Genomic DNA, 22,971 nt, shown 5'->3' with positions numbered 1-22,971 from the left:
GAAATTGCAACAAGGGAATTATGTATCTTCTAGTAGACAGGGTGATGACAGAAATGAGCATTTGTTTATGGTGTAGCACATGAACAATTCTGTGACAAGTGTAGAAGAAAGCAACGATGTATGGTATGTTGACTCAGGTGCATCGAACCACATGACAGGTCATGCAGAATGGATGGAGGATGCAAGGAAAATGTAAAAACCAGGATTTGTGGAGATTGGTGATGATACTGCACATCCTATTGTGCAGATTGGAAAAATTCCTTTGTCTATGCAGGATGGGAAAAAGAAATACCTGTCCGATGTATTTCATATCCCGAATATCACCAAGAATCTGGTTTCTATTGGTCAAATGGTTGAGCAGGGCTTGCAGGTCAGATTTAATCCTCATGGATGCTTTGTTGAGGATATGAAAAATAAAGGTCGCTTGATAGCAAAAGGAAAGAAGAAGGGCAGAATGTTTACGTTGGATGCAGACATGTCTGAATTGAGTGCAGCAATGTTTGCACATGGGACCGGTGTAGTTGCAGATATTGATATCTGGCATAAACGCATTGGTCATGTTAATATACCGTAACTTAAATTAATGCAGGCCCAAAATATTGTTGCAGGATTGCTTAAATTCAAGGTTGCAGAAATGCATAAGGTATGTGAAGCCCGTCAATTTGGAAAACAGGCAAGGAAACCATTTCCTAGACATGTTCAAGAGAGTAAGAAGCCATTGGAATTAATCCACTCTGATGTGTGGACTACTAAAGCTGCATCTCTTGGAGGCTATCATTATTTTGTCACTTTTATTGATGACTATAGCAAAAAAGTTTGGGTGTATTTTATGAAAAAGAAAAGTGAAGTTTTTGGGCATTTTAAAACTCTTAAAGCTATGGTTGAAAAAGAAATAGGCCTGCAAATAAAATGCCTAAGGTCAAATGGAGGGGGAGAGTACCTCTCAAATGAGTTTGCAAGGTTCCTGCAAGAGCATGGCATAAAGCAGCAATATTCATGCAGTCATACCCCACAGCAAAATGGAATTGCAGAAAGGAAAAACATGCATATTGGAGAGGTATCTCGTGCGATGCTCAACGAAAAAGACTTGCCAGAATTTTACTGGGCTGAAGCAGTTGCTACAACAGTCTACATAATGAATAGGACTCCCACTGCAGCAATACATGGGATGACTCCAAAGGAGAGGTATACTGGTAGGAAACCAGATATTTCTCATTTGAAAAATTTTGGTTGCATTTCCTATGTACATGTGCCAGATGAGTTGAGATCCAAGTTGGATCCAAAAGCTGAGAAGTGCATCTTTATTGGTTACTCTCTGCAGCAAAAAGGGTATAGATGCTATAACCCTTCTACTCGTAAGTTTACAGTGAGCAGAGATGTTGTTTTTTATGAGATGAGTAGCTGGTATAAACCAGTAAATGTGATTGATGATGTAGATGCACAAAATGGTAATGCTGCACATAATTCACAGCAGCAGTCACAAAATATTAGTGGACTTGGAGCATCCTCTAGCAGTGGTTCACATTCTTCGCCATGGACAGGCAGATTGAGATCAGGAGAATATTCTCAAAGCAATGCAGATAGTGGTATGCAGGTATCACGAAAAGGAAAAGAGAAGGTTGATCAGCCCATGTTTGATGTGAATGCAGGTCACTCTTATGTGGATGGTGAATCCAGTGGCTCAGAACAGAGCATTGATGATGAGTTGGGTATTCCTTCTATTGTTACACCTGGAGTAAGGAAGACCAGGGATGTTTTGAGAGCACCTGGGAGTGAACCTATTTTGCGCAGGGCTACGAGAGCTAGGTATCCTGTGGATAGACTGAAATATGATGGATTTACAGCCATTCACTATGCATATATGGTCAAAGTGATACAGGAACCAGAACCCACTTCTTTTGAGCAAGCCATGGGAAAAGAAAAATGGGAGAAAGCCATGGATGAAGAAATGGATGCCTTGGAAGCAAATGCTACATGGGAATTGGTACCTTTGCCTAAAGGTAAGAATGCAATTGGCTGTAAGTGGGTTTATAAGGTGAAGCACAATGCAGATGGTTCTTGAACAGATACAAGGCAAGATTAGTAGTCAAGGGGTATGCACAAACATATGGCATTGACTATGAAGAAACATTCAGTCCGGTTGCAAGGATGGCAACCATAAGAGCAGTCATTGCTATGGCTGCATCAAAGGGATGGTCTTTACATTAGATGGATGTAAAGAATGCCTTCTTGCATGGTGATTTGCAAGAAGAGGTATATATGGAGCAGCCACCAGGTTATGTGCATGCTGTTCATCCTGAGTTTGTTTGCAGGTTGAAGAAAGCCTTGTATGGCTTGAAGCAAGCACCTAGAGCATGGTCTGACAAGTTAGGACATTATCTTGTCACTATTGGCTGTCACATTTCGAAGGCAGATTTCTCACTTTATGTGAGAAAAACAGAGAAAGGTATTACTTGTCATTTATGTTGATGATTTGATTATGACAGGTGACAGTGATGAAGATATCCTTCATGTGAAAATGCTATTGAAGCAAAAGTTTGAGATGAAGGATTTAGGAGAGCTGCGTTATTTCTTGGGCATTGAGGTGATTAGATCACCAAGTGGGATACAGCTCTTGCAGAGGCAGTATGGATTGGACATGTTGTCCAAATATGGGATGATAGGCTGTAAGCCTATTTCAGTTCCTTTGGAGAAGAATGTGAAGCTGAGCACAGATGCCGGTGAGCTTCTGGAAGACCCTACTATGTACAGACTCATAGTAGGAAGTTTGATTTATATGACTATTACCAGGCCAGATTTGAGCTATGCTGTTGGATTGGTAAGTCAGTTTATGCAGGCTCCAAGGAAACCGCATTTGGATGCGGCTAGACGCATACTCAGGTATGTAAAGTCCACATTACAGTATGGACTACTTTATGAGACTGGGGTTCAGATACAGTTGCATGGATACACTGATGCTGATTGGGCTGGTAGCATTTCTGATAGACGATCTACCAGTGGATATGTATTCTCTTTTGGGAGTGTTGCACTCACTTGGAGCAGCAAGAAACAGCCTACAATTGCCTTATCCAGCACAGAGGCTGAGTACAGGGGCGCAGCAATGGCTGCATGTGAGGTAGCTTGGTTGCATAAGCTACTTTATGATATGCATCAACCTCCTACAGATGAGCCAGTTATCATTTATTGTGACAACATGAGTAGTATACACTTGGCAAATAACCCAGTCTATCATGCTAGAATAAAGCACATTGAGGTGCATTATCACTATGTGCGGGAGAGGGTTTTACTAGGTCTTATTGATCTAGTTTATGTCAGCACAGAGGATCAGGTAGCTGACATATTTACGAAGGCATTGGGCACAGAGAAGCTGTGCAAGTTCAGAGACCTGCTTGGTGTGCAGGAATTGGGATTGAGCTCGAGGGGGAGTGTTGAGATATCGAGCTCCAGTCGTGATATGCTAGGGTGACCGTTGTGCATTTATGTCACTGACTTGTCAGTTGCAGATGTGGTTGGTACACCGCCCATGAATAATAGCTACATGATAGCTATCCTTATCTACTCTAGTTCGTGGCTCAGCTAGTATGCCACCTTAGTTAGTTGAGTTTGGTTTGAGACCCATTTATAGGGTTCTTCTATTTCCTTGTACTAGAGTTATTTTGGCTTACACAACTAAGAAGAGGAAAACTGTTTTCAGCCTCCACCTTTGTGAGTATTCCCCCATTGTGCAAGCAAGAAAGCTACAAGTGAGACTCCTTCCTTCTCTCCCACAATCTTGACAATAACTGATGCTAGCATACTTGCTTTAAGATGTGTGCTCATGCAAGAAGGTCATCCCGTAGCATACTCTTCAAGGAAACTGAAGAGCCATGAAAGAAACTATGCTACCCACGATCTGGAGCTGTTGGCTGTCATCCATACTCAAACTTTGGAGACACTACTTGCTGGGAAACAAATTTACCTTAGTAACGGACCACAAAATTATTAAATGGATTTTCACCCAGAATAAGCTCAATATGAGGCAATGTCGATGGATTGAAGTACTGGAAGAATATGACTTTGAAATCAAATACTGGCCTGGAAAGGAGAATGTAGTTGCCAATGCACTCAGTCGCAAGGCATTTCTAAATTCTCTGATTTTGCAAGATCCATCAACAGCAAGATCTCTAGCTACAAAGGTATCCATACAAAACAACCCAATTCTTGAGCTAGCTTGAGAAGAGGCATGCCATGACCCAACCTATCAAAAATTGCTAAGGGAGATCCCCATCAAAGATCAAGACCCGAAGCTACAAACAAAGTATCAAGAATTCTCTATCAATAGTGGACTTGTCTACTATAGGACAAGATTATATATCCCGGCAAGCCAATCACTCAAGCAGAAGATACTTTGGGAAGCCCATGACTCCCCTTTCTCAGGACATCCTGGCTATGGCAAGATCCTTAATGCGGTCAGGAAGAGCTATTATTGGGATAGGCTCAAAGGTGACATTCTCAAATATGTCACGGAATGTTTGTCTTGTCAACGCATTAAGGCCGAACGTGTCAAAATACGAGGGAAATTGCAACCACTTGACATTCCCCAAATGAAATGGGAATTCATTAGTATGACTTTTTCATTGGCCTGCCCCAAGTTCAGGGAGGATACAACTCCATTATGGTCATGGTAGATATGCTCACCAAGGTTGCACATCTTATCCCTATTAAGACGAACTATAAAGCCTCAGACATTGCAAGGTTATTCATCAAGGAAATATTAAAAGTGCATGGGTTACCCAGAAGAATCATTAGTGATCATGACTCTCTCTTCACCTCACACTTCTGGAGGGATATCTTCGAGGCCATTGGGATTCAACTCTGTTTCAATACAGCTTACCATCCCCAAACTGATGGTCAAACAGAATGAGTCAACCAAGTCATTGAAGATATGCTTAGGGCACACTGCTATCATGAACCCAAAAAGTGGATTCAATATTTGCCACTGGTTGAGTTTGCCTACAATGCTTCTTACCAACAAAGCATTCAGATGACCCTTTTCAAGCATTGTATGGGCAAGATTGTCATACTCCTTTAAGCTTTTCGGATCCAACCTTGAGGGTTGAAGCTTCAAAGCAAATGTTGGAAGACATGGATGACCAAATCAAATCAATAAGATAGGACATCCAAGCCGCCAAGGATAGACAAAAGGCCTACGCAGACTTGAAACGTCAAGACAGATCCTTCGTTGAGGGTGATATGGTCTTCATTCACGTATGTCCAAAGAAGAGTTCCCTATCCTTGGGTGAATGCAAAAAGCTAAGTCCAAGGTATTATGGACCCTACAAGATTCTCAAGTGCCTAGGGCCTAATGCTTACAGACTGCAACTCCTTGAAAACCTAAAAGTTCATAATGTATTCCATATCAGTCTATTGAAAAAGTATGTACCTAACCCTAGTCACGTGCTTGATGATCAACAAGTTGTAATGCTGAGCCAAGGAGTCCTTGAGCTACAGCCTGACAAGATCTTAGATGTTAGGGAGAGGCATTTGAGATCCAGGACATTGAGAGAATACCTCATCTAGTGGAAAGATTACCCCAAAGAGGATGCCACTTGGATAGATGAAAGTACTCTCAACCAACAATACCCCCAGATCTTCTCGAGATGAGGACATCTCAATTCCTCTAAGGGGGAGAGAATGTAATATTTTTGCAATGAAATATTAACGACTCTTGATCCCGCACATAAGCAATTTCGAGTGATCTTCCGCAACAATGAAACTTTGGGCTAAGTTCTCCATCTTCGTGCATTAACAAACACTAGCCCTACGTCGTGTATAGGAAGCCGTGGCTCAAAATCCGTAGTTCACCATGGGAACACCCCTCTGAGGGAAAAATGATAAAGGATTATATGCAATTTTTTCTAAAACTCCCTCCCCTTGTTGAGATATCGAGCTCCACTCGTGATATGCTAGGGTGACCGTTGTGCATTTATGTCACCGACTTGTTAGTTGCAGATGCGGTTGGTACACCACCCATGAATAATAGCTAGATGATAGCTATCCTTATCTACTCTAGTTTGTGGCTCAGTTAGTATGCCACCTTAGTTAGTTGAGTTTGGTTTGAGACCCATATATAGGGTTCTTCTATTTCTATGTACTTGACTTCTTTTTGGCTTACACAACTAAGAAGAGGAAAACTATTTTCAGCCTCCACCTGTGTGTGTATTCTCCCATTGTGCAAGCAGGAAAGCTACAAGTGAGACTCCTTCCTTCTCTCCCACAATCTTGACACCCCTTCAGCCGTTGCATGGCGGGGAGAGGGAGCATGAGTAGGTATATGGAGGGGCATGGGGGAGGGAAGCATGCACCCTGCCACTTATGTGGCCACCCCCCCTACCTTAACCTCATATAAACACCCCCTCCCAAGCTTGGAGGGGGGGATTGATGGTGGTGGTGCTGCCCATCGTGAGGAGCTACCCGCCGCCGTCCGACTGCTACCACCACGCTGCCAGGCTACTGCCGCCCTTGTCGCCTTCATCATCATCATCATCATCATCATCGTCATCGTCGTCGTCGTCGTCATCTCCCTCATAGTTATCTTCACCATCATCATCATCTCCACCCATCACGTTTCCACGTCATCCCTTTAATCCAGAAGCTTGAGAAGCTTCTATTGAAGCTTCTCTAAGCCAAGTTCACCCGCGTCTCCCGGGGTTTCTAAACTGTGTTCCCCAAGGCCTATTTTCTGTGCCACGAGGGAAATCTTGGGCAATAGGGAGTTTTGGAAATTGGATAAAGGGCAAGGAGAGTTTGCTGAGTCAAAATCTGTTGCGTCAATGGCCCCTATATTGAATGCCCAGGTTCCGAAAATTAACCCCACATGGAAAGGATGCATTAAGCATGCTTTAATTCTTGTAGGGAAGTTTAAATGCATTGGGAAATTTATATACTCATTCGATCTACAAAGTTTAGTTGCATGTCGAGTATTTGCAATTTGCTTGCACTTTCGTGGTCAAGGGTAGTTGCAATTCTGAACATATGATGCATAAGTAAAAAGATGGAATTGTGCAAAGGCATCCTTGTTGCATCGTGCAAAGGACATGGCATATAACACATAATGCACTTATGTAATAATTTCCTAGTTGTGATTCATGTATAAGATAATCGTAGACGCCCATTAAATGATGTTCGAATAGTTGCAATGCATGGAAAGGATTTATGTACTTTACAAATTGCATGCAATGATAGTTACATTCTAGGTTGGGTTAAGTGTTAAAGGAAGGATTAAATCAATGATGGATTCATTGGCATTTGGTCATGAAAGAATGGTGCATCCATGCATGGAGTTCTTTTATCAAAGTTTGAATTTGGGAAAGGATACATCTTCATTAAAATACTAGAGCTTGAATTGGATGCATCAATGTAGAGTTTATAAGAATAGCTCTGAATGTCAATCAATGTCGCATAAGGCAAGGAAAAGAAAAGATCACTATAGATCCTATAGTTGCAAAAAGGTCTATGGTCTTGAAATTGCATATTCGCATGGAATGATATGTCTCATACATCTTGCAGTTACTTACATCTTTTAGGGAAAGTATTAGCATCTCTAATAGAAAGATCGCCTTTAATTGTAAAACAATTAGATCAATTAGATAGATCTCATGTAATCGTGTAACTCACATGAGATTCATAAAGGCATGAATAGTTAGCATACGACGAACACCTCAATGTGCTAGGCTAGGTTAAGTTATGTTAAAATTCTGCCTAGTATCGCACTTTGGATGCCGATCTAATATTTCTGATCTCAAAGGTCCTACCCACATTCTTGAAATGTTAAGATTATCTAATCATCTGCGCAAGAACGATCTAGGGTTTTCACCCTAATGATCAATCGACCAAGTACTAGACCTCCGCAAGAATTTAGGGACCCTAGGGCCAAAACGTTTATAGGCTTAGTAGGGTTAGGGTTTTGGATTGGGTCAATAAGACTCCCAAGCCCTACATCTTGACCAAAGGCATTCTTGACCAATGAATAACGTGTGATGAGAAAAATAAACCCACAAGGTAGGTGCGGACACCTATCTCATGCAACAAGTTTCGTCATATGGTCTTGTGTCTAAATCACAAAATAGTATTGCCACTTCTTAGACCAAGTTTGGCGAGTTCTAAGTACAAGTCTAATTTTCTAAAGGATGAGTAGTCATCCTGCTATATCACTCTTCCTTGGGACTGATTTTCCAAGCTAGGGGAGTTACGAATTGCCAAGAAAGCAATTGACCAACCAAGTTAGGGCGACAAGGTTGCCCAAGATTTATTGACTATAATATAAGGAAACCTAAGGTAGGGACAATTTGGGTTAATTGGGTATAAACCCTAATCCAAGGAAAAAGGGTAATCAAGCAACTGGTGCACAGATCGGATGCTGTATGCTTGCGTAGTGAATGCCGGAAGGTCCCCAAGAACAAAAGAACTCTACGTTTTGCACAAAACACAAGGTATAAAGCATGCACGACATGAACAAGAGACCAATTGGGTGCAATCTTCCCCCATGCCTTGTGTGAGCACTCCACAAAGCATGTATTTTATGATGCCAGGAGGCATATTTCACGGTGGATTCCATGAGGTTTTACGGTGGATTCTGTAAACTTTGTTGACCGGGGCTCATACAGAAAGTGGATTCTTTGTGTGAGAAGTTGATGGGGACGCCTATCCTTTTCGGGCGTTTCAGTAATTTAGTGTGTACATGGGTGATTCCATAGCGGGTGATTCCACAAAACACATATTAAATTAATAAACGTTTATGAGTTTAGAGTGCGCACTTGTAATAAATTAAGGTTAGGATTGATTTCTAACCAGTTGATTTATTTATGTAGCTGAAGACTGTTAGGTATTCACTTTTGTCGGTTTAATTGTATTATTTTACTAACGATTGTGAATGCTTCAGTTGATGTGTAGAGATAGCAGCAGTGGCGGAGGAAAGCATTGGAGGATACCGTGTATTCGAGTTAACACTTATATTTTGATGGGCGCATACCTTACGCATGGTGCCTATATTTTGTCACGCCTATTTATTGAGGCATTGGATATTTATTTATTATTTTGTATGTGCATGGGCGCACGATTATGATATTTGTATTTGGACATTGTATTGGGAACGCCTGACTCTTTGGGTGCCCGCCCATTAGCTTTATTTCTATTTTGTGCTAAAGCAAACTCAAAAGCCAAAAGCATGCTATTTTGTAATTTGGGCTATTATTTGAGCTTGAAGATGATTAATACATAAAATACATGCTTTGTGGAGCGCTCACACAAGGCATGGGGGAGATTGCACCCAATTGGTCTCTTGTTTATGTCGTGCATGCTTTTTACCTTGAGTTTTGTGCAAAAAGTAGAGTTCTTTTGTTCTTGGGGACCTTCCGGCATTCACTACGCGAGCATACAGCATTCGATCTGCGTACTAGCAACTTAGCTTATGAAACCCTTGGGATCTTGCCAAGTCGCGATTGATCCAGGATCGAATGCCTGAAGCATTTGGGGAGAAGGAATCACACCTTAGCAATTGGCCGTACAAATGACCACTAGAATGCTCATGATTGTATACTTAGGTGCACTGTTTGTACTTCTTTGCTCAAGGAACTAATTCAAGAAAAACAACTAATGCTTTAGGTTAAAAGCCTGGAAGGAGAGGCAGTACCGGTTACCGCTAACTGTCTGCCTGACCCTATCTAAGGGGGTTGTTAGCCGCGCCGGGTACGTGGACCCCAACCCGCCGCGAGAGGTCTCTCCGTGGGTGCTACTTGGAGCAGGAGGACGCTTGGGTGCTAAGGAAGGCTTTGGCCGTAAATCCCTTGCCTCTGAATCCTGCACAAGAGGCCGACGTGACTCAATATGGGATCTCGAGGCCCATATATTAGTCAACGGGCGGAACTTGGAATAGCGATCCTTGAGGATTGCTGGAATAGCCTTCGGGCAGGTTATTTGATGTATTCCAAAGACTGATAAATAAAGATCAAATGTTGATAAATGAACTTGCTTGAGATTGCTTTTTTGTATCAGTGCCTAAGTTACGTGAAGGAACCAGTGATTAATTGGTTAATTAAGGAAGCTATTTTTGCTTGTCAAACTAAATGTGGTAGGTAATTAGATAACTAAAGCAACCAGAGGAAAGTGAGGTGGACGTGACTCTGGGTCCATCCTACGGAAGGGTGGTCCTGGTTGGCTGGGAAATTTTCTCAAAGGAAATTAACAGCGAGGTAACAATGACCTAGAATCTATAGAGCTAGAGTCCCGATTTATGCTGTTTTAGGGGAACGTAATGGGACTATGCCTTACGGGCAGAGAGGTCGAGCTTCGCATCCCTCTCGTTTCCCATTCTCCTTGAACCAAGTATAGTATAAATTCGCTTCGACCCTGATGTTTCTGCGCAAAGTGGTTTGTCTGGGGCTCAACGCTAGCTACCTCCTAGGAACTTGATCATTAGGAAAACCCTGATTCAGGTCGGTCCTAAGTGGGAATGACCAGAATGCTTCCGCTTGGTGGCAGACTTGGGAAGACCTAGATCGCAAATCCCATGACATTTCTTTTGAGTGCTGGGCGACGCTTTCTAGACTCTGTTCAGGATGGGCTGCTAAGACATGTCCTACTAGTGGACAGGGGGACACGTTACAAAAATTTGTAACGTGTATATCCACTTTTGAATGACATAGCCGAAATTGTAGTATGCCCTAAAACTATCATCTGTAACCTTGCATATCTAAAATGGGGCCCGATATGGCCTTAGATGGCTAAAAAAGATGGAAAGTGGCCCTAAAAGGTTCAAATGTAAAATATACAGTGCTCTGATCACACACTAAATCTCACAAAAATTTGAGATTTTCACTCTGGTCCTACTCCCGATGCCTTCACAAGCACTATCCAAGAGAAAGAGTGGAAGAATGGGAGAGCTTCTTACCCATTGCTTGCTTGTTTGAATCCTTGCTTCTTCTTCTAAATCCTTCAAAACCAACCTCTCTCAATGGCACCACTCTGATACCATATTAAGAATTGCATGGTGGCAGGACTTGCTTGAGTTGCTGCACCAAACACACACCATGCACACAAGAGGAAGCTAACTCAAGAAAACAAGAAGAGAGGGGGAAGCCAAAAAGTTTTCTTTCTAGTTTATTCTACTTCTTCCACACACACTACAATATACACAAAGTATAGATACGATACAACATAAAGGAAAGTGGTCCACTAAGTCAAATAGTGCATAATTGACTATACTGATCAATTGGCGCTATAACTATACTAGATGTAGGTGGGTGCAACAAAAACTAAATATAATAAGTGATAATTCAATGGCCATGTGAGGATCATAATGACCACTGACATGCTAAGTATATATGTCCAGACCCATCTAGTCAAGTGATCCATCATCAATGTTCGCACGTGTTGAGCTTGCCATCTCAACACCCCCACCTCTAATTAAATTTTTAAATCAATAGAAAAAGAAAATTTTGCTTAAACAAGTAAACATCCCGAGTTCGATAGTAAAGGTCTTAGAATAGAAGTCAATGTTGAGACCTAGATCGAACAAATGGAGAACTATGTTTTTGCCACTAAGATGAGCGTATCCAACTATGCTATGATCAAACAAATGGAGGGTTACCTTTTTGCAACTAAGACAAGCATAGCCAACCATGATATGATCACATGAATCCATCTTACCAAAGAAGCTTATCTCTGGTGGAAAAAATGCTGCCATGATAAGGTTTTCATTGAGACTTCCCAAACCTAGGAACTAATAAAGGTGGTAGTTCAAGGAAGATACATATCCTCATCTTACCAAATCTGGAAGATGGACGAGTTCTTCAATTTAAGGTAGCAAGAGTTGATGGTGGAAGGTTACTAATCCCACTTGGTTATCCTCTTAAAGTATACCCTGAAGATGACTATGATGTAGCAAGTAGGTCATTTTTGCCAAGGCATAACCCCACTACTACTAAAAATGGACAGCTAAAGCCATGAAACCCTCTAACCCTAAGGATGCCCTATTGCGGCTCAGCTCGTAGACTTAGTCCCTAGATGCAAGTTTTGGGCAAATGCACACCTTCTAAATCAAGGATTTCCCTACCCAAATAGAGCTAGTATCAACCTCCAAGTGGCCCATCAAAATTGGGACCATTGGCAACAATGGCCTGATTTGCCTACCCCACAACAAAAACCCTAACACTCTCAATGCCAATGCCAATTGAGGAGCCCGATCTTAATATTTCCAATATCACCAGCCAAGTGATTTTAGAACCTAGTTCCCTAACATGGAAAGAAGTGCTAATGAAAATCCTCCTCATAACCCTTTGTCAAGGGAAAACTTCAACAAATGTGGTTGGGGACGAGAAGTAAGATGGGATGCAAGTGGTTGTGCTTGCTTCCTAGCTGGGGAAGAAGAAGAAGACCCTAACATATATGAAATGTTGGTCACCACACACTCAATGTTGGTAACCTTGCACACCCTCTTATTCTTTCAAGAGGCTCAACCACAAAGCATGTTAGGCTAGCTCTCACACCTAGCCACTCACATAGGCAACAAACTCATGATTCACTTGTAGTGAGATAAAGAGGTAGAACACGAGGCCAAACATGATGCAGATGCATGGCAAGATCCATGATTCAAGTAGCACTCCCTTCATATCTCAACCATCTATAGCCTCCACTTGCATGGGAGAAGCATGGTAATGGCATGAGAGAGCTTGGAGAAGAGAAATAAACAGCTTCACCACCTAGTCCCTCACTCTCACTCACTCACTCTCTCTTTCTCACTTCCTCACACTCACTCTCACAAAATGAAAAGTCAAGAAAGCAAGAGAAAAGTTGGCATACACAAGAATAGCCATTTCTATTAATTCTCTAACTCTTTTATACACAAAGTAGGGCTAGGATTTACTCTTGACCCTTGGGCATCCTATCCAACTTTTGACCATAGGTTGGCCTTCCTCATGTACCTACTCTATGTTTCCATTCTAGTGCTTCAAATAAAATTACAATATGTATGGGGAGGGAACATGGCTCTCAATACATCAAATGGTATTTGCCACAAAATTTCCAAAAACCTTGTAGCTTGGCTATTCTTTTCTTTCTTCATGTTCTTGCATAAAAAATAGTTAACATTTTTTCCTTGCTAAACTAATGGAGTGCTAGTCCATGGCACTTGCACCACCAAAGAAGCCTAAAGTGGTTTGGGGAGAAGTGCTAGGCCAATCAATGAAGAGATCCTAGAGAGCTATATTCCTATCATAATATGGTGAAGAGGGAACTTGTACTAGTTGGTGATGAAGGAAGTTTTATGACTTGGGAAGTTGGGCTACTAATGTTGATGGGTCTTCACGCGCTTCATGTCCTTGTCAAGGTGCTCTCCTTAAGGGTGTGATGACTTGTCCTAGTGAAAGGTGACTAAAAGGTTTCAAGGTTTCTAGGGGGAAGTGAGCTAGGGTGGACCTGTATGTGCTATGTGTATCTTCCTCTTTCTTTCTTTCTTTCTTTCTTTTCTCTTTCCTTTTCTTTTTCTTTTCTCTATTTTCTTTTTGGTGAATAAATGCAAATGATAGGTGTTGCATCACTCAATGTGAGTGGTCTGAGTGCATGTTGAAGACACCATGTGCTAAGAATACACTCCTTCAATGAGATGCACAAATGTAGATGTGATTTTGGGAAAAATGGGTGCATATATAAGGTGAACCTACTCTTTACAATGTCCTTTAAGAGCTCAACACAAGGTGGATTCTATAAAACTATATGTATTTTTCGGGACTTGTACACAAGGTGGATTCCTTATGCGAGAAGTTGATGGAGACGGCTATCCTTTTCGGGCATCAAATTAATTTAGTGTGGACGTGGGTGATTATGCAAAATACATATTTAAATTAATACAGTTTTGTTCATGGATGTGAAGAACCCCTTGTGTGCTGTCAGATCATGAAGGACCACTCCCGTGAGGTGGAGGACCACTCAGGAAGCTCCTTTATAAAGAGGTTTTTTTCCTTTCTCTCAGATAGAAATTGCTAAGTTTAATATCAATTACTAAGCGTATTGTTTAAGCTTAAATCTTAAAGCCTCCAAAATTCCATGAGTTGCAGTAGAAGGAGGAACTGCACAACGTCGACATCATCCACAACGTGCCGACACAAAAGTCATAAAGCTTTTTACAAATATTAAAGTTCTTAATCCTTACTAAGGCTAAAAACTCAATCTTCAATCTTATCCATATAGTGGGTGTTCACACCGTGTTACTCTCGAACTAGTTCTGAAACTCTAGTAAGCCTCTCTTCACACCTACAATTTGGTAGAGTTGATTTCCAGCAAGCAAGCTATCATACATAGTCTATGCGGAAGAAATTTTCACTTGGAAGAAGACCATTAGCAATTGTCGTACCCACAAAAAAGCAAGATTGTAAAAGCAAAAGTCATTTAAAAAAAAAAGCAAGCCTTGTAAACCCAAATTTGAGCCACACTCATCCTTCTAACGAGATTTCAAGTGTGTGAGGTTGTTTGAGATTTTTGCAGGATGTTTGATCAAAACATGGAAGATTTTATGGTCAAAGGTGATTTTCTAGAACCGACTTTGGAGCAAAAATTGGACCTAATCATGATGCAACTTCAAGAAGAGCAAAGAGCACGCCAAAATTTGCAAGCACAACTGGCTACACTTCAATGATCCACTGTCGATCAAGATGGAGCACAACCTGAAGATGTTATTCGACATACGATTGACACGAAACTCGATGCACAGTCTCTCAGAAAAGAAGCCAAGATAAATAAAAGAAAATTCAAATTCCGTACTTTTAATGGGCAACGTGACGGCAAAATTGTTCTTTATTTCATCAGTCAGTTTGATGACTATTTTCATGAAGAGCAATATGCTGAAAAATATAAACTTAAATGCGTCACTAACCATCTAGCAGATAGAGCATTGTTATGGTGGACTGTTGTCCGCAAGAGTGTTGATTGTCCCTCTACTTGGGAGGCCTTTCAAAAGAAATTTTTGTAGAATTTCCTTCCACCTCAATTCCATGAAAAAACAATCAAACATTGGGATCTTCTGCAATGAAGAGATCATGAATCCATTCCGCAATACAATAAGTGTTTTTGGAGTGCCTTACTACAACTTTGAATGCTTGAAGATGTTCCTGAGGCAATCCACAAGTGCAAGTATATGTCTAGTTTGCTTGGTCACTTCTATGCGGAAGTGAATATGTTTAAGCCAAAGACTTTGGAGGATGTGAATTCTTTAGCGCATGATGTTGATGATAAAATTCATAGATGAGAAAAGTAATCACAATAATTTCCAACTAATGGTAACTTTGGTACAAAGCAATTCGATTCTAACTTCCGAAGATTCAATCAAAATCACTTTATTCATTCTTCTTTTCATAAACCCTAGACTCGACCTCCTACTTTACCATCAAACACAAATTCAAACCCTAAGTCTTCTCTCCAAGCAAATCCCAACATACCCAAATTTCTAGCCCTTACCAATAATATTTCCAAAGCAAAGTTTATAGCTTGCTACAAGTGTCATCAACTTGGACACTTAGCAATGAATTGTCAACCCAAGAAGCAAACTGTCCAAATCAATCACTTGGGAGTGACTAAAGATGAAGACCATGAAGATATGCCAGACTTCACTAAAGATGACGATGATATCAGTTATGCTTCAAATACTTTACCAGGTATGTCAAATCCTCATTCATTATTAACAATGAAATGTTTTGTGCATAGTCAAGAAAAGATTGTTTTACATGATGATGGAAGCACACATGATTTTATTTCCACAAAGTTGGTAAAATAATTGAACTTATCTATTGTTCCGACTCATTATCACATAAAGGCTACATTCTTAGGCACTAGATACAATGGTACACAAGAAGTTCATGATTTAGAAATTAAAATTGGTGATTATGTTGAGCATAGAAATTTCTTGGTTGTGCCTTTGCAAGCTAGTGACATTATTTTAGGAATGCCTTGGCAACACAAATATAATCCCGACATAGATTATTCCACACATTCCATGAAAATTCATTCTAACGAAAAACAAATCACATTACATGGAACTCACACCTTTGATAATTTTCCCTTGCTTAGTCTCACACAAGCTAAATGTGCATTGAGAAAGGTAGCAAATCATACTTAGTATGGGTGAATGAAATTGAAGCTAAGAAAAATCATATGCATCTTAGGCATGCACAATTTCTTTCACAATTTAAAGATTGTTTTGCTGTTGATTTACCCCCTGGTCTGCCAGCTACACGTCCCAAAGACCATAAAATAGACTTAATCCCAGGTTCTCAACCACCATGTAAAACACTTTATAGACACAATCAGATTGAACAAAAAGAAATCCAAGCACGAGTTGAAGAACTGTTGAACCAAGAACTCATTAGGCCCAATAGTTCTCCTTTTGGTGTCAAGAATCACGTGATGGGGGGACTTGCTTGAGCTGTTGCACCAAACACACACTGTATACATAAGAGGAAGCTCACTCAAGAACACAAGAAGAGAGATGGAGGCCAAAACGTTTTTTTGCTGGTTTTTTCTTCTTCTTCCACACACTATACAATGTACACAAAGTATAGATAAGATATAACATAAAGGAAAGTGGCCTACTAAGTCAAACAATGCATAATCGACTACACTAATCGACTGGTGCTATGTCTTTGCCAGCTATAGGTAGGTGTAACAAACTAAATATAATAAGTGATAAGTCAGTGGCCATGTGAGTATCATAATGACCACCAATGTGCTAAATGTAGACATGCGGACCCATCTAGCCAAGCGGTCCATCATCAATGTTTGCACGTGTTGAGCTTGCCATCTCAACACTCCCCCTCAAGCTCAACTCTATCTCTGCAACTCTATCTCTGCGGCGGACCCATCTAGCCAGGCGGTCCATCATCAATGTCCGCACGTGTTGAGCTTGCCAACTCAATACTTCCCCTCTATCTCTGCAACTCCAAGTAAGCTTCGAAACTTTCAAAGCTTCTCTGCACCCAATGCCTTTGTAAAAATGTCAGCTATCTGGTCCTGTGTATTGCCATATACCAAGTCAATCTCTCTTACAAGTACCTTCTCTCTCACAAAGTGGTAGCGCCCCTCAATGTGTTTTGTCCTTGCATGGAACACTGGATTCCTAGCTAGCTGTATGATGCTCATGTTGTCACAATGAATGGCAACTGGACCATCTCCATGTATGTCCAAATCACCTAATAACTTTTGCAACCATACCACCTCACATGCTGCCATAGTAGTACCTCTATACTCAACCTTTATACTCGATAAAGCAATTGTAGGTTGCTTTTTGCTGCTCCATGTAACTGCTGCACTACCAAGGGAAAACATGAATCCACTTGTAGATCTTCTATCTGACATGCTACCAACCCAATCTGCATCTGTGTATCCAAAAACATATACATCCTTACCTGCCTCATAAAAAATTCCATAATGTAAAGTGGACTTCACGTACCTCAATATATATCTAACTGCATCCAAATGAAGCTTTCTAGGCATTTGCATAAACTGACTGACAAGGCCAACAGCATAGCTCAAGTCTGGCCTTGTGATAGTCATGTAAATCAAACTCCCTACTATCCTCCTGAACATAGTAGGGTCTTCTATCTCATCTCCAACATCAACTCTCAACTTTACATTTTTCTCCAATGGTACTGAAAGAGGCTTGCATGCTGTCATACCAAACTTGGATAACATAACCAAGCCATACTGCATTTGGGATAGCCATATACCATCATCATATCTGATCACCTCAATACCTAGAAAGTATCTTAGCTCACCCAAATCTCTCATCTCAAACTTCTTCTTCAAGAAGTCCTTAACTTTAGCAATCCCATTGTCACTGTCACCTGTAATAATCAAGTCATCCACATAGATGACTATGATGACCAAACCTGCATCTCCCTTTCTCACATAAAGTGAGTGATTAGCATCAGAAATACAAAATCCAATATTGACAAGATACTCTTTGATATTGTCCGACCATGCTCTAGGTGCTTGCTTCATCCCATAGAGCGCCTTCTTTAACCTGCACACATATGTGGGATGTTCTAAATCCTCATAACCTGCTGGCTACTCCATATACACTTCTTCTTGCAATTCACCATGCAAGAAGGCATTCTTAACATCCATTTGCTGCAAACTCCAACCTTTGGTTGCTACCAAGGCAATCACATATCTAATAGTTGCCATCCTAGCAACTGGACTGAATGTCTCTTCATAATCTATGCCATATGTTTGAGCATAGTCTTTTGCAACTGGACTGAATAGTTGCCATCCTAGCAACTGGACTGAATGTCTCTTCATAATCTATGCCATATGTTTGAGCATAGTCTTTTGCAACCAGCCTAGCTTTATACCTGCTAACTAAACCATCTGCATTATGCTTGACTTTGTAAACCCACTTACAACCAATAGCTTTCTTACCCTTAGGTAATGGTACTAAATCCCGTCTTATTGGCTGCTAATGTAGCCTTCTACTCATCCATTGCTGCATCCCAATGAGCTTGACCAACAATATCCTCAAAACAAGTGGGCTCAACATCCCTACAACACTTATAGATCCACCTGAAGATGTGGGGCTACTCCTTAGTCTCCTAGACCAAGGGCTCATTGTAGGTGTAGTACCGGATGATGTTTCTGGTCCACTAAGGCTCCGTGATTCTTGTTTATCTTTCTGCACATAGCCGCCCTAATCATTATCATCATCCAAAACATCACCAGCAGGTGTATACCAACTTCCCATCTCACTAAAGATAACATCCCTGCTCACTCTGAACTCACCTGTGTGATAGGGTTATAACAACGATACCCTTTCTGCTCTAAAGAGTATCCAATAAAAACACATTTATTTGCCTTTGGATCAAGCTTCTTCTGTAGCTCATCTGGCACATGAACGTATGGAACACATGAAAATACCTTCAAGTGTGATACATTAGGCTTCTTGCTAGTAAAGCATTCTTCAAGAGTCATCCCATGAACTACAGTTGTAGGAGTTTTGTTCATAATGTAAACAATAGCATGGACAGCCTCAGACAAAAAATGCTTGGGCATATTCTTTTCAGTCATTAATGCCTGTGCAACTTCTGCAATATGCCTATTTTTTCTTTCTGCAACACCATTTTGCTGTGGGGTATACCTGCAAGTAAATTGCCTCTTTATCCTATGAGTCCTTAAGAAGCCACTGAACTCATTAAAGAGGTACTCTCCCCCTCCATCTCATCTCAAGAACTTTACTTTTAAGCCTGTTTCTATTTCAACAGCTGCCTTAAAAGATTTGAAGTGCTCAAACACATCACTTTTTTCCTTCATGAAGTATACCCATAACTTCCTTGAACAGTCATCAATAAATGTGACAAAGTATTTACTGCCACCAAGAGATACATTCTGTGTAGGCCCCCAAACATCTGTATGCACTACATCAAGTATTCTTCTACTCACTTCTCTATCATGCGAGAAGGGTTGTCTTGCCTGCTTACCAAATTGGCATGCTTCACAGACTTTATGCAATTCTGCAACTCTAAAAGAAGGCAACCCTGTAACCAATCCTCTGGATTGCATTAATTTCACCCTTTCCACATTTGCATGTCCAATACGTTTATGCCATATTTCAATATGGCATATCTGCAACTACTCCTTTTTATTTAGCATACATAGTAGCATCCATTGCAGGAATTCCAGCATCTAAAGTGAATATTCGGCCAACTCTACTTCCTTTTGTGACCAACCTGTACTTATCATTAAAGTCTTCTACAAAACAACCTTTTGCATTGAATCGAACCTGCAATCCCTGCTCTACCATTTGGCCAACAGATACTAGATTCTTTGTAATTGATGGCACAAGTAATACATTTGTCAGACTCTTTGTCTGGCCATCATACAAGGACAAGAAAACCTTTCCAAAGTGTGAAATTGGGTGGCATGAATCATCACCCGTCTGCACATAACCTGGGTTTTGTAAGTCTTGCATCTCTCCAAACCATTCAACATGACTGGTCATATGATTAGATGTACCTGAATGGACATACCATACATAATCATGTGTCCCCTTTCCTATAACTGCATTCATCATATGCTGCATAACAAACAGACACTCATTTTTGTCTTCATTTTGTTGTGAAGACGATGCATAGTTTTCTTGCTGCAATTTACCACTACGAATATCATCCTTCTTTGCATGCCACAATAATGGCAAACAATAGTAGAATTTTCAAAACCTCTATTCTGCTATCCACCTCTTCCTCTAGAGCTCCCCCTGCCTCTAAAGTTTCCTCTACCTCTAGAAACCTGCATTTCACCGAACTGTTGATTGAACCTTTTTTGCTGGTTATTGCCAGCACGTCCCATACCATGGTCGCTCGAAGAGGATCTATCACGTCCCCTTCCTAAACTTGAGTAAAATGCTTGGACCTGTTCACCATTTCTTTCAGAAGGGAATCACCCTACATATTCAATAATCATGAGAGGGATCAGCTCATCAAAATCTGGAAATGGCTTCCGTACATATATTGAAGTAACAAATGATTTCCATGTCTTCTCATTGTTAAGGCCACTCAGAGTGGATGAAACCAAATCATCATCATCCGGCATCACATCAATCGCTGCTAAAGCATCTGCAATGCTCCTCACCTTCAACACATACTCATTGATTGACATAAATTTTCCCTTTCTTCAAGGCATTCAACTCTTGCTTGAGTTGAATCTTTTGTGCTTTTGTATTTACTGAAAACATGCTCTCAAAAATTGTCCAAGCTGCATGTGAAGTTTCTGCATTCCTAATATGTCTTAGCATAGTATTATCAATGACTTCAGATATCCAGTACATCACCTTTTTGTCTTTTGCATTCCACTCTTTCCATGCTTTTAACTCATCTGCAGTCAAAGGAATACCTAGCTCTGGCTCCTTTTCTTCACCTGAAACAAACTCATAGAGGCCCTTTCCAATGAGGAAGTTCGTCACACGGAACTTGTCGAGCTTCTCAATAATGGGATTTCCACTGTTCTCTGTCATTATCACAAACAAGGATACAACACAACAAGCTAGTCTTCTGCAATCTTTCACAACACATACACAATACTATACCAAACAACCTTTTTCACTGATTGCTCAATAGTACATGCAATCTGCAACTTGTTTGCAGATAAACCTTATGTTTGCTTCCTGCAAACACCTCAAAGGTTACAAATTCGCAATCTGAAATCTGCACATTCACTTTTGGTCAATACAATCGAAATCACAGTGTACCCTGAAACTGTTATCCGCAACCTTGTGGCTCTAAAACGGGGCCTGAAACGGCCTCAGACGCCCAAAATGACTGCGGGAAAGCCCTCAAGAGCACATTTGCAGAATATACAGTGATCTGATTACACACCAAATCTCACAGCAATCTGAGATTTTTACTCGACCTTGCTTCCGAAGCCTCCATAGGCACTATCCAAGAGAGAAAGTGGAAGAATGAGAGAGCTTCTTACCCGTTGCTTGCTTGCTCTAACCTTAGTTCTTTTCATTCACTTTAGCTTTCGAAATCAGCCTCTCTCAGTGGTGCAGCTCTGATACCATATCAAGAATCGCGTGGTGGGGGGACTTGCTTGAGCTGCTGCGCCAAACACACACTGTATACACAAGAGGAAGCTCACTCAAGAACACAAGAAGAGAGATGAAGGACAAAACGTTTTCTTGCTGGTTTTTTCTTCTTCTTCCACACACTATACAATGTACACAAAGTATAGATAAGATACAACATAAAGGAAAGTGGCCTACTAAGTCAAACAGTGCATAGCCGATTACACTAATCGACTGGCGCTATGTTTTTGCTAGCTGTAGGTAGGTGTAACAAACTAAATATAATAAGTGATAAGTAAGTGGCTATGTGAGTATCATAATGACCACCAATGTGCTAAGTGTAGACATGCGGACCTATCTAGCCAGGCGGTCCATCATCAATGTTCGCACGTGTTGAGCTTGCCATCTCAACATGGTGCACATGTCCTATTAATCAAGAAGAAAAATAATACCTATAGGATGTGCATTGGATATCATGGCCTAAACAAGATCATTGTTAAGAATAGATATCCGATCCCTAGGGTAGACAACCTCATTGATAAACTACAAGGGGCACCTATTTTTAGCAAAATAGATCTCAAATCTAGATATCATCAAGTATGATTGGATACACCCAACATTTTCAAGGCTGCATTTAGAACTCAGTTTGGTCATTATGAATTTCTTGTTATGCCTTTTGGTTTGTCCAATGCACCAGCTACATTCAGTCGTATGATGAATCCTATATTTTCTAAGTATCAAAATTGTGTGATTGTTTTCTTTGATGATATATTAGTTTTCAGTAAGAATGAGAATGAGCATTGTGAACATCTATCTTTGGTTTTCAAATTGTTGAAAGAGAATCAATTATATGCTAACCCTAACAAAAGTGAATTTTTCCAAATCCAAATTGAATACTTAGGAGGTCACATTGTTTCTTCTAATGGTATTCGTGTTAATCCTTACAAGATAGAGACAATTTTAAATTGGCCAATCCCTAAAAATGTGCACGAGTTACATTCTTTCTTAGGTCTTGCCAGCTTTTATAGAAAATTTGTGAGAAATTTTTCATTGCTTGCATTGCCTTTGACAAAATTGTTAAAGAAAGGTGTTATATATAATTGGTTTGACAACTAGCAAAAGTATTTTGATTTATTGAAAAATGCTTTAACGCATGCACCTATTTTGTAATTATATGATTTTAATCGACAATTCTTTCTAGTAGTCACTAATGCCATCGGATTAGGAATAGAAGCTGTCCTCATACAAGATTCACATCCCATTGCCAATTCTAGTTACAAACTTAAACCCTCTGAACTAAAGTATTCCACCTATGATAAATAGTTATTAGATGTAGTTCAAGCCTTATGTTAATGGAAACACTATCTAATGGGATCTAAATTTATGATCAA

This window comes from Lygodium microphyllum, chromosome 10 (assembly GCF_053477565.2).
Source record: "Lygodium microphyllum isolate KBCC chromosome 10, Lygodium_microphyllum_v1.1.10, whole genome shotgun sequence".
NCBI classification, from domain to species: domain Eukaryota; kingdom Viridiplantae; phylum Streptophyta; class Polypodiopsida; order Schizaeales; family Lygodiaceae; genus Lygodium; species Lygodium microphyllum.
Note: the sequence above shows the minus strand (reverse complement) of the source record.